Source organism: Salvelinus namaycush, unplaced genomic scaffold (genome assembly GCF_016432855.1).
Source record: "Salvelinus namaycush isolate Seneca unplaced genomic scaffold, SaNama_1.0 Scaffold50, whole genome shotgun sequence".
Lineage (NCBI taxonomy): Eukaryota > Metazoa > Chordata > Actinopteri > Salmoniformes > Salmonidae > Salvelinus > Salvelinus namaycush.
In genome coordinates this window covers 1-12,359 of record NW_024061198.1, presented here as the reverse complement: position 1 = coordinate 12,359, position 12,359 = coordinate 1, and the positions used below count along the sequence as shown (strand labels likewise).

At 46.2% G+C, this 12,359-nt stretch overlaps 1 long non-coding RNA gene across 1 annotated transcript; it reads left to right on the top strand.

The window, feature by feature from the left end:
* Positions 1-3,780: 3,780 nt before the first annotated feature.
* Positions 3,781-5,169, top strand: LOC120041675. The gene is made up of 3 exons (XR_005475918.1): positions 3,781-4,038; positions 4,704-4,825; positions 5,121-5,169. It is a non-coding gene; the product is annotated as an uncharacterized LOC120041675 (long non-coding RNA).
* The last annotated feature ends 7,190 nt before the right edge of the window (positions 5,170-12,359 follow it).

Genomic DNA, 12,359 nt, shown 5'->3' with positions numbered 1-12,359 from the left:
GAGGTTTACTGGACACACAGGGAGACACTACAGTCTGAATCACACCCATGATGAGAGGAGGTTTACTGGACACACAGGGAGAAACTACAGTCTGAATCACACCCATGATGAGAGGAGGTTTACTGGACACAAAGGGAGACACTACAGTCTGAATCACACCCATGATGAGAGGAGGTTTACTGGACACAAAGGGAGACACTACAGTCTGAATCACACCCATGATGAGAGGAGGTTTACTGGACACACAGGGAGACACTACAGTCTGAATCACACCCATGATGAGAGGAGGTTTACTGGACACACAGGGAGAAACTACAGTCTGAATCACACCCATGATGAGAGGAGGTTTACTGGACACACAGGGAGAAACTACAGTCTGAATCACACCCATGATGAGAGGAGGTTTACTGGACACACAGGGAGAAACTACAGTCTGAATCACACCCATGATGAGAGGAGGTTTACTGGACACACAGGGAGAAACTACAGTCTGAATCACCCATGATGAGAGGAGGTTTACTGGACACACAGGGAGAAACTACAGTCTGAATCACACCCATGATGAGAGGAGGTTTACTGGACACACAGGGAGAAACTACAGTCTGAATCACACCCATGATGAGAGGAGGTTTACTGGACACACAGGGAGAAACTACAGTCTGAATCACACCCATGATGAGAGGAGGTTTACTGGACACAAAGGGAGACACTACAGTCTGAATCACACCCATGATGAGAGGAGGTTTACTGGACACAAAGGGAGACACTACAGTCTGAATCACACCCATGATGAGAGGAGGTTTACTGGACACAAAGGGAGACACTACAGTCTGAATCACACCCATGATGAGAGGAGGTTTACTGGACACACAGGGAGAAACTACAGTCTGAATCACACCCATGATGAGAGGAGGTATACTGGACACACAGGGAGAAACTACAGTCTGAATCACACCCACGATGAGAGGAGGTTTACTGGACACACAGGGAGAAACTACAGTCTGAATCACACCCACGATGAGAGGAGGTTTACTGGACACACAGGGAGACACTACAGTCTGAATCACACCCATGATGAGAGGAGGTTTACTGGACACACAGGGAGAAACTACAGTCGGAATCACACCCATGATGAGAGGAGGTTTACTGGACACACAGGGAGAAACTACAGTCTGAATCACACCCATGATGAGAGGAGGTTTACTGGACACAAAGGGAGACACTACAGTCTGAATCACACCCATGATGAGAGGAGGTTTACTGGACACACAGGGAGAAACTACAGTCTGAATCACACCCATGATGAGAGGAGGTTTACTGGACACACAGATAGAAACTACAGTCTGAATCACACCCATGATGAGAGGAGGTATACTGGACACACAGGGAGAAACTACAGTCTGAATCACACCCATGATGAGAGGAGGTTTACTGGACACACAGGGAGAAACTACAGTCTGAATCACACCCATGATGAGAGGAGGTTTACTGGACACACAGGGAGAAACTACAGTCTGAATCACACCCATGATGAGAGGAGGTTTACTGGACACACAGGGAGAAACTACAGTCTGAATCACACCCATGATGAGAGGAGGTTTACTGGACACACAGGGAGAAACTACAGTCTGAATCACACCCATGATGAGAGGAGGTTTACTGGACACACAGATAGAAACTACAGTCTGGATCACACCCATGATGAGAGGAGGTATACTGGACACACAGGGAGAAACTACAGTCTGAATCACACCCATGATGAGAGGAGGTTTACTGGACACACAGGGAGAAACTACAGTCTGAATCACCCATGATGAGAGGAGGTTTACTGGACACACAGGGAGAAACTACAGTCTGAATCACCCATGATGAGAGGAGGTTTACTGGACACAAAGGGAGAAACTACAGTCTGAATCACACCCATGATGAGAGGAGGTTTACTGGACACACAGGGAGAAACTACAGTCTGAATCACACCCATGATGAGACTACCTTTTAAGGGTTTGGTATTTGTTAGTGTTTAGGTTAGAGTCAGTCTCAAGTTTTGGCCAGACGGGCTGTCAATGGGATGTTGGTCTGAAAAGTCCATTTAGTCTTTCCCTTCTCAAACCTGTCCTTCCCTAACCAGTTCATATCATGTATTCCACCACCAGCACACCTGATTCACTAATCAGAGGTTTTGATGATTAGTTGACCAGTGGTACAAAGGGGACTGGATCTAGGTGAACTATGTGGAGTGTCTTCCAGGGACAGTACAGTACAGACTGACAAGATTACAACAGTGTAGTTTACTCAACTCATTCAAACTATCATGACTATTGTTTAGAGAGAAGATCTGCACAAGGGCATAAAGTGTAAGATATAGCAAGAGAGGACAATATGGTGCAAGGCAGCCAAAGTGGAATCAAAAGTCATAGGCCTAATCATCAATCAAATATGAACTATAAAACCAAAATATAATCTAAATATAAAGACAACATGTCATCTACATGTGTTATAGAAAAGCTCCCTTCTCACATCCCAGGTCACATATAAAGACAACATGTCATCTACATGTGTTATAGAAAAGCTCCCTTCTCACATCCCAGGTCACATATAAAGACATGTCATCTACATGTGTTATAGAAAAGCTCCCTTCTCACATCCCAGGTCACATATAAAGACATGTCATCTACATGTGTTATAGAAAAGCTCCCTTCTCACATCCCAGGTCACATATAAAGACAACATGTCATCTACATGTGTTATAGAAAAGCTCCCTTCTCACATCCCAGGTCATGTTTGGACTAGAACGTGACAACTCAACGGGCTATGCGCATCTCCCCAATAGCCGACAGACAACTTTCCTGAGTGCAATGTCATTAATGTGACAGATATGTACAGTATAATAAGCATAGCGAAGAAGAAAAATATCCTACTTCTGACGCACAGCAGAGACATCGCTGCTGAGATTTCCACTGGAGCAAGAGTCCCTCCAGAATTTAAAAACAGTCATTGCGTTTCAATGAATGTACTCCCCAAACGCTTGTTGCATCGTAAACTATCCTCGCAGTCCCTTGGGAGTTCAGCGGATGGATGATGCGCCGCTGCAATTTACTTGGATGAGAAGTTGGACGAACGCTCCTCCAGCTGACGGTACGCAATGGTGGAGAACTACAGTGTGGTGATGTGTCGTTCACGAACGAACGGATCTTTTTGAACGGATATTTTTGTTGAACGTCTGGAACCGCATCGGTGAAAGAGCCATTCATCTGGCTCTCTGATTTGCATACTGCTACTAGTGCTTGTTGAGCTCAGAACAACGTTTTTCTACAGATAAGTTACAACATCATTATCTAAAGGGGGTGAATCCTCACTGCAGAAACAATAAATAGTGGGGAGAGCGGGTCAATCTGGTCCACGAGGATTTATTTCATGCTTAATTAAAAACGAATTCTTCATTTTTTTACGCGCATTTCACGATCTGACTTAATGGTAGCCTACCTTTTGGCTTTTACATTGAATATTTGCAATTTTTTCATTGTTCTAGATTTATTTTAAGCATTTTAAAGGTAGATCCGTTTATGAGCCAAATGAACCCGCTCTTTTACTTGAACGGAGCCAAATGTGCCGGCTCACCGAATAGACTCAGAAAGCCCATCACTACTACAGCGGAGAGATTAGATCCAAACAGAGCACCACAATCAACAGACACGCTCAACAGGCAGGCGGTTATTGGGATTTGACTGTCACAGGGACCAACTAATAAGAGGTTATAATTCATTGGAATTATTGTGATTGTATGTTTGTCTGTACAGTTATGGCTGTCCTGTTATTATTTTGTGTCTTGATCAATAATGAGTAGCTAAACCATATCGACTTTTGGACACTGATGCGCAGGAGAACCCCTAGCTGTCAATCAAGCAGGCGCGGTGAACGGATTATGACGCTCGAGCGTTCCAAATGACGCAACAATACAGTTCCAGAACAGAGAAAGTTAATGCCGAAGATGTTGTTCGGTTCCACACTAAAACTGCTGTTTGACAAGTGTGATTTGAGGTGAGTCAAATATTTACAAAAGTTTACAATACATTAACCATCCGCTAGCCTACTTAACCTATAATTCTGTCATGGTAAGATAACACATGTGAAAGTGAACGTTAACGTATTTGAAATATTTTTTATGCCATTATCTAGCTAGCCTTATAAAATACAATTATTAATTATGGAATTGTTTTTTTCTGTTGCTATCAAATCAATCCATCTGTATTTACTCTTCTGTCTGTTTGTCTTGTTGACTTATCTGTCTGTCTGTCTGTGTACTGTCTAGCCAGCATATGCCAGAAAGGTTCTTTCACATAGGCTCATATTCACAAAGTCTCATAGAAGGAGTGCTGATCAATAATCCGTTTTGTCTTTTAAATCAAACTGAATACGTTTTGATGGACAGGAGGGGACCTGATCCTAGATCAGCACTCCTACCCTGAAACACTTTGTGAACACAATCCAGGTGTACTGTGATTATGAAGTTGTGATGAGGTATTATTATATTAGTCGGGCTGATGCATGATGGGTTGTAGGCTAGAGCTTGAGTACTATAGTCTGAAGGCTGTTTCTGAATTCACTGACCTGGTGAGTAAATGTTGTGTACAATGGCACCATCTAGTGACAGAAACATAGAAACACACATTGTTGCTGAACGAAGGCATCTCTATATTTTCCAGAAATAAAACTTGTAGACCTTTCCTGCAGTCTCTGAGGAGATGGACACCTCTTCTTCTTCTGGACGATCTCCGTCTCCTACTGGGACTGTCTTCTTACCCCCTCCTATCATGTGGAACAGTCTGTAAGTCATTCATCACATAACCTAGCTCTGGTCCAGGGCATTATGTGCGGCTTGCTGAAGGAAGGCTCAGTGTCTGCAAGCTGTACGTAACGCCCTGGACCAGAGCTACACATTACCCACCTCTGGCCATCATGGACAGTCAACTCATCACATTCACGTACTGTAAGTCACAGTTGAGTGAGTTGTGTGATTAAAGGCAGTTTAATTGATCAGAAGTTTAATTATTATTGTAATATTGTAGTAAATTGTCTGAGTTCACTTCCTAAATAATGTGTTGACATTCCTTTGCACCCAGCTACAAGCAGGCAGAGATGGAGGTTCAGTTCCTGAGGGAAGAGAAGAAGAACTGTACAGAGAAGGAAGCCCACATGCTTGAGTTGAGGGGGAAGGATCGAACGATCCGAAATCAGAAGAAGGAGATGGACAGACTTCAAGTGTGCCTCTGGGAGGAGGAAAAGAAGAAGAGGAATGGTGGAACGGAGAAGGACGAGATGATTGAACAATTACAGTCTGAGACAGACCATCTCAGAGCCCTTTTGAAAGATGAAAGGAGGAGAAGAAGAGTAGAAAGGGGTATTATGAAAGAGTGGAAGGCTGAGATCCTGAGACTGAGGGAGGCAGAGAGCCACAGGGAGGCAGAGAGCCACAGGGAGGCAGAGAGACAGAGAGAAGCAGAGAGAAGCAGAGAGAAGCAGAGAGCCACAGGGAGGCAGAGAGCCACAGGGAGGCAGAGAGCCACAGGGAGGCAGAGAGCCACAGGGAGGCAGAGAGCCACAGGGAGGCAGAGAGCCACAGGGAGGCAGACAGCCACAGGGAGGCAGACAGCCACAGGGAGGCAGAGAGCCACAGGGAGGCAGATAGCCACAGGGAGTCAGAGAGACAGAGAGAAGCAGAGAGAAGCAGGGAGGCAGAGAGCCACAGGGAGGCAGAGAGCCACAGGGAGGCAGAGAGACAGAGAGAAGCAGCGAGACAGAGAGAAGCAGAGAGGCAGAGAGAGCCACAGAATGGGAGAACCAGAGAAAAATGCAGGAAGTCAACAGACTCAAACAACTGCTGGAGCTGCTGATGGTGGACCTACAACTGGCCCACGTAAGACATGTCATTGTTATTATTAAAAGGCAGTGTATATTCACCCGGCTGAAAATGAATGGCGGCAGTATGCTAACCCAATGTTAACTTTTATGCCTTTCCTAAACGTTAACCCTTACCTTAACCTCACTGAAACTATACCTAACCTTTACCATAACCCAACCCTAGGTCCTAAACCTAACCTTCATTTATCTCAACCCCTACGCCTTTCTTCTGCCGGTTGAATATCCACTTCCTTATTCACGTCATTACTGTTGTTGTTGTTGACAACTGTATCTGTGCAGGTTGTAAATAATTGCATTAGTGAAACATCATTTGTAGGAGTCATTTCTACAAGCATAAACATCAGAGGCAACATTAAATTGCAACGGGAATTTCTCAAACCCCTAACTGAATGGGCAAGCTAGTTGTGTGTTTGTATTTGTACACATTTTGGACATAATTGATTCCATAAAATGTCTCATAATTTTTTCAAACCATGTCAATACATTAATTGACAATGAATTGTCCAGATGAATTGATCAAAATGACCCTGCTATTGATGTTGTTCAGTGTTTGATTCAATTACCTAGGTCTAAGTTGTATTTCTATGTATCATTCTCTGCAAATGCTTTGAAAGTATGTCTTGGTCATAGATTATCACTAATTTAACCTTTTAAATTTAAGCAAGAGATAGAGAGATTGAGGCTATGGCAGAAAGTCATGGAGGATCAGCGACCAAGACTGGCCTGGAACAACAAACCTATTGAGACAGAAAGAGAGAGGGAAAGAGAGAGGGAAAAAGAGAAAGAAAGGGAGATGGAAAGGGAGAGAAAAGCAGAATTGGAAAGACAAGAAATGAAGAAGAAAGTGAAACAGGCAGAAGAAACGATAAAAGTGTTAGAACGAGAGATTGAGAGATTGAAAGAGACGGAAAAGGAAATCATATTTGAAAGAGAAAGAGACATGCGTATTGCAGAGAATGAGAAAGTCAAACTGGTTAACGAAAAGGTGAAAGAGTTAGAGAGAGAGGTTGAGAGACTGAAAGAAGATATGACAACAAAAGAGATTCAATACAAAATCAAATTTGAAAGAGCGAAAGAAGCGTATAGAAGACAGAATGAGAGAGTGAAACAGGTTAACCAAAATGTACTAGTGTTAGACAGAGAGGTTGCGAGAATGAAAGAAGAGATTAGATTGAAAGACGAGACTGAACCAGAGAGAACATTTGATAGAGACAGAGAGAGAGAAAATGATTGGAGACGAAGTGAAGAGGAGATGAAAAATAGAGTGGAGAGAGAGATGGAGATGGAGACAGCCCTCATCAATGACAAAAAGACGTCTGAATTGGAGGAAGTCTTCAAGAAAATCAAGGAACAGCTGATAGAATTAGAAAATATGGAAACAGACAAATATAAATGGAAACAGAACCAAATGGACATGGAGGAGAAGATGGAGGGTGAGAACAACAAACAGAAAGAGGTAGAAAGAAAGAGAATGGAGAAAATACCAAAACAGAGACAACAAGAAGATGAGAAGAAGAAGGAGATGGAGAGAGAAGAAGAAGAGGAGAGACGCAAACAGAAGCACATAGAGATGGAAGAGGAAGAAAGAGGGAGTGAAAAAGAGAAACAGAGAGAGATCAAAAGGAAGAGAATGGAGAAGAGACAGAAAAATATGGAAAGAGAAGAAGAGAGACAGAGCGAGATTGAAAGAGAGAATGAAGAAGAACGATGTAAACAGAAGCAAATTGACATGGAGAAGGAGGAAAGAGAGAGGGAGAACAATACACAGAGAGAGATAGAAGAGATACACAGAGGACAACAACAAGAGGAGAGACAAAAACAAATGGAGAAGGAGAAAGAAAGGGAGAAAGACAATGAGAATCAGAGAGAGATGGAATTAAAAGATCGTCAACAGAAAGAGATGGAGAAAGAAAAGATGATCATGAGAGAGAGGGAGGAAGCAGGAAGAAGAAAGGAGGGGCAGAAAAATATTTTGGGGGAAATTGAGGGACAGAATGAACTGGAGATAGAACAGGAGAGAGAGATGGAAGACAAGCATGAAGTGATTAAGGAAGCAGAGGAAGAGTACAGGGAAAGAGAAGAGAGAGCAAAGGAAGTAAGCACAAAGAAACATGTAGTAGTTAATGTTAAAGCAAAAGCACGGGAAGTCTTCAATAGACGTAAAGAGAGAAGGTTAGAAGTGTTGAAGGGGGAACGAGAACACATAGAAAGAGGACAACAAATCAGGAGGGAGAAGGAGGAAAGACGGCTGGAGATGGAAAGAAAACAGGAGAGGGCAAGACAACAAGAGGAGCAGGATAAAAAACAAGAGATTGAAATTGCTAGACAGAAAGAAATGTTCAGACTAAGAGAGGAGGAGAGGCAGAGAGAGGAAGAGAGAGAGGAGGAGAGGCAGAGAGCCGTTAAAGGCCATTTAGCTTTAATCAGAGAGAGAGAGATAATAGAGGCAAACAGAAGAGAGGAGATGGTGGAAGAGGAAAGAAGGGAATTCCTTGAAAATTACAAGAGGGGTGACTTAGAGGAGGAGGAGGAAAAGGAAGAAGACAAGGAGGACATTCTCCCACCTGATAAAAGTATCCGAAGGAGAGCTGTGGGCTGGATAAATAAGAAGTGGGAGGAGAGGAACCTCAAGAAGATCGAGAGAACCTATCAGAGAGAAGCTGAGGAGGGCTATAAGATCGTCCACATAGGTAAGACCTGTTTTCCCTCTGCTCATGACATCATCCTCTTTAGTCTCCTCTACACACATCAGTTCCACACCAGTCATCATGTTGCATCATTGTTTCAATATAAAACTACTGTCTAAAGAATATGTTAGCTGACATGGCTAATTGAGTGACTGACTGACATAACAAGAAAAATACTGCTGATGTAACAACCACGTGTTTAAATGGTACATTGTGTCATCTACTAGTCTAACTCTCAAGACTAAGTAGAGACCCAGAAAGAGTTGTGTCATCTACCAGTCTAACTCTCAAGACTAAGTAGAGACCCAGAAAGAGTTGTGTCATCTACTAGTCTAACTCTCAAGACTAAGTAGAGACCCAGAAAGAGTTGTGTCATCTACTAGTCTAACTCTCAAGACTAAGTAGAGACCCAGAAAGAGTTGTGTCATCTACTAGTCTAACACTCAAGACTAAGTAGAGACCCAGAAAGAGTTGTGTCATCTACTAGTCTAACTCTCAAGACTAAGTAGAGACCCAGAAAGAGTTGTGTCATCTACTAGTCTAACACTCAAGACTAAGTAGAGACCCAGAAAGAGTTCCTAAAAAACACACACTAAAACGTGTTTTGGGGGGATCCGGGGGCTACTAGTGGCCATGCGGCCCTAAGCGATCACATATGCCCTACTAGTGGCCATGCGGCCCTAAGCCATCACATATGCCCTACTAGTGGCCATGAGGCCCTAAGCCATCACATATGCCCTATTAGTGGCCATGCGGCCCTAAGCGATCACATATGCCCTACTAGTGGCCATGAGGCCCTAAGCCATCACATATGCCCTACTAGTGGCCATGCGGCCCTAAGCGATCACATATGCCCTATTAGTGGCCATGCGGCCCTAAGCGATCACATATGCCCTATTAGTGGCCATGCGGCCCTAAGCGATCACATATGCCCTACTAGTGGCCATGCGGCCCTAAGCGATCACATATGCCCTACTAGTGGCCATGAGGCCCTAAGCGATCACATATGCCCTATTAGTGGCCATGCGGCCCTAAGCGATCACATATGCCCTACTAGTGGCCATGCGGCCCTAAGCGATCACATATGCCCTATTAGTGGCCATGCGGCCCTAAGCGATCACATATGCCCTATTAGTGGCCATGCGGCCCTAAGCGATCACATATGCCCTATTAGTGGCCATGCGGCCCTAAGCGATCACATATGCCCTACTAGTGGCCATGCGGCCCTAAGCGATCACATATGCCCTACTAGTGGCCATGCGGCCCTAAGCGATCACATATGCCCTACTAGTGGCCATGTGGCCCTAAGCCATCACATATGCCCTACTAGTGGCCATGAGGCCCTAAGCCATCACATATGCCCTATTAGTGGCCATGCGGCCCTAAGCGATCACATATGCCCTATTAGTGGCCATGCGCCCCTAAGCGATCACATATGCCCTATTAGTGGCCATGCGGCCCTAAGCGATCACATATGCCCTATTAGTGGCCATGAGGCCCTAAGCGATCACATATGCCCTACTAGTGGCCATGCGGCCCTAAGCAATCACATATGCCCTATTAGTGGCCATGCGGCCCTAAGCGATCACATATGCCCTATTAGTGGCCATGCGGCCCTAAGCGATCACATATGCCCTACTAGTGGCCATGCGGCCCTAAGCGATCACATATGCCCTATTAGTGGCCATGCGGCCCTAAGCGATCACATATGCCCTATTAGTGGCCATGCGGCCCTAAGCGATCACATATGCCCTACTAGTGGCCATGCGGCCCTAAGCGATCACATATGCCCTACTAGTGGCCATGCGGCCCTAAGCGATCACATATGCCCTACTAGTGGCCATGCGGCCCTAAGCGATCACATATGCCCTACTAGTGGCCATGCGCCCCTAAGCGATCACATATGCCCTACTAGTGGCCATGCGGCCCTAAGCGATCACATATGCCCTACTAGTGGCCATGCGCCCCTAAGCGATCACATATGCCCTACTAGTGGCCATGCGGCCCTAAGCGATCACATATGCCCTACTAGTGGCCATGCGGCCCTAAGCGATCACATATGCCCTACTAGTGGCCATGCGGCCCTAAGCGATCACATATGCCCTACTAGTGGCCATGCGGCCCTAAGCGATCACATATGCCCTACTAGTGGCCATGCAGCCCTAAGCGATCACATATGCCCTACTAGTGGCCATGCGCCCCTAAGCGATCACATATGCCCTACTAGTGGCCATGCGGCCCTAAGCGATCACATATGCCCTACTAGTGGCCATGCGGCCCTAAGCGATCACATATGCCCTACTAGTGGCCATGCGGCCCTAAGCGATCACATATGCCCTACTAGTGGCCATGCGGCCCTAAGCGATCACATATGCCCTATTAGTGGCCATGCGGCCCTAAGCGATCACATATGCCCTATTAGTGGCCATGCGGCCCTAAGCGATCACATATGCCCTACTAGTGGCCATGCGGCCCTAAGCGATCACATATGCCCTACTAGTGGCCATGCGGCCCTAAGCGATCACATATGCCCTACTAGTGGCCATGAGGCCCTAAGCGATCACATATGCCCTACTAGTGGCCATGCGGCCCTAAGCGATCACATATGCCCTACTAGTGGCCATGAGGCCCTAAGCGATCACATATGCCCTACTAGTGGCCATGCGGCCCTAAGCGATCACATATGCCCTACTAGTGGCCATGCGGCCCTAAGCGATCACATATGCCCTACTAGTGGCCATGCGCCCCTAAGCGATCACATATGCCCTACTAGTGGCCATGCGGCCCTAAGCGATCACATATGCCCTACTAGTGGCCATGCGGCCCTAAGCGATCACATATGCCCTACTAGTGGCCATGCGGCCCTAAGCGATCACATATGCCCTACTAGTGGCCATGCGGCCCTAAGCGATCACATATGCCCTACTAGTGGCCATGAGGCCCTAAGCGATCACATATGCCCTACTAGTGGCCATGTGGCCCTAAGCGATCACATATGCCCTACTAGTGGCCATGCGCCCCTAAGCGATCACATATGCCCTACTAGTGGCCATGCGGCCCTAAGCGATCACATATGCCCTACTAGTGGCCATGCGGCCCTAAGCGATCACATATGCCCTACTAGTGGCCATGCGGCCCTAAGCGATCACATATGCCCTACTAGTGGCCATGCGGCCCTAAGCGATCACATATGCCCTACTAGTGGTCATGCGGCCCTAAGCGATCACATATGCCCTAGTAGTGGTCATGCGGCCCTAAGCGATCACATATGCCCTACTAGTGGCCATGCGGCCCTAAGCGATCACATATGCCCTACTAGTGGCCATGCGGCCCTAAGCGATCACATATGCCCTACTAGTGGCCATGCGGCCCTAAGCGATCACATATGCCCTACTAGTGGCCATGCGGCCCTAAGCGATCACATATGCCCTACTAGTGGCCATGCGGCCCTAAGCGATCACATATGCCCTACTAGTGGCCATGAGGCCCTAACTGATCACATATGCCCTACTAGTGGCCATGCGGCCCTAAGCGATCACATATGCCCTACTAGTGGCCATGCGGCCCTAAGCGATCACATATGCCCTACTAGTGGCCATGCGGCCCTAAGCGATCACATATGCCCTACTAGTGGCCATGCGGCCCTAAGCGATCACATATGCCCTACTAGTGGTCATGCGGCCCTAAGCGATCACATATGCCCTACTAGTGGCCATGCGGCCCTAAGCGATCACATATGCCCTACTAGTGGCC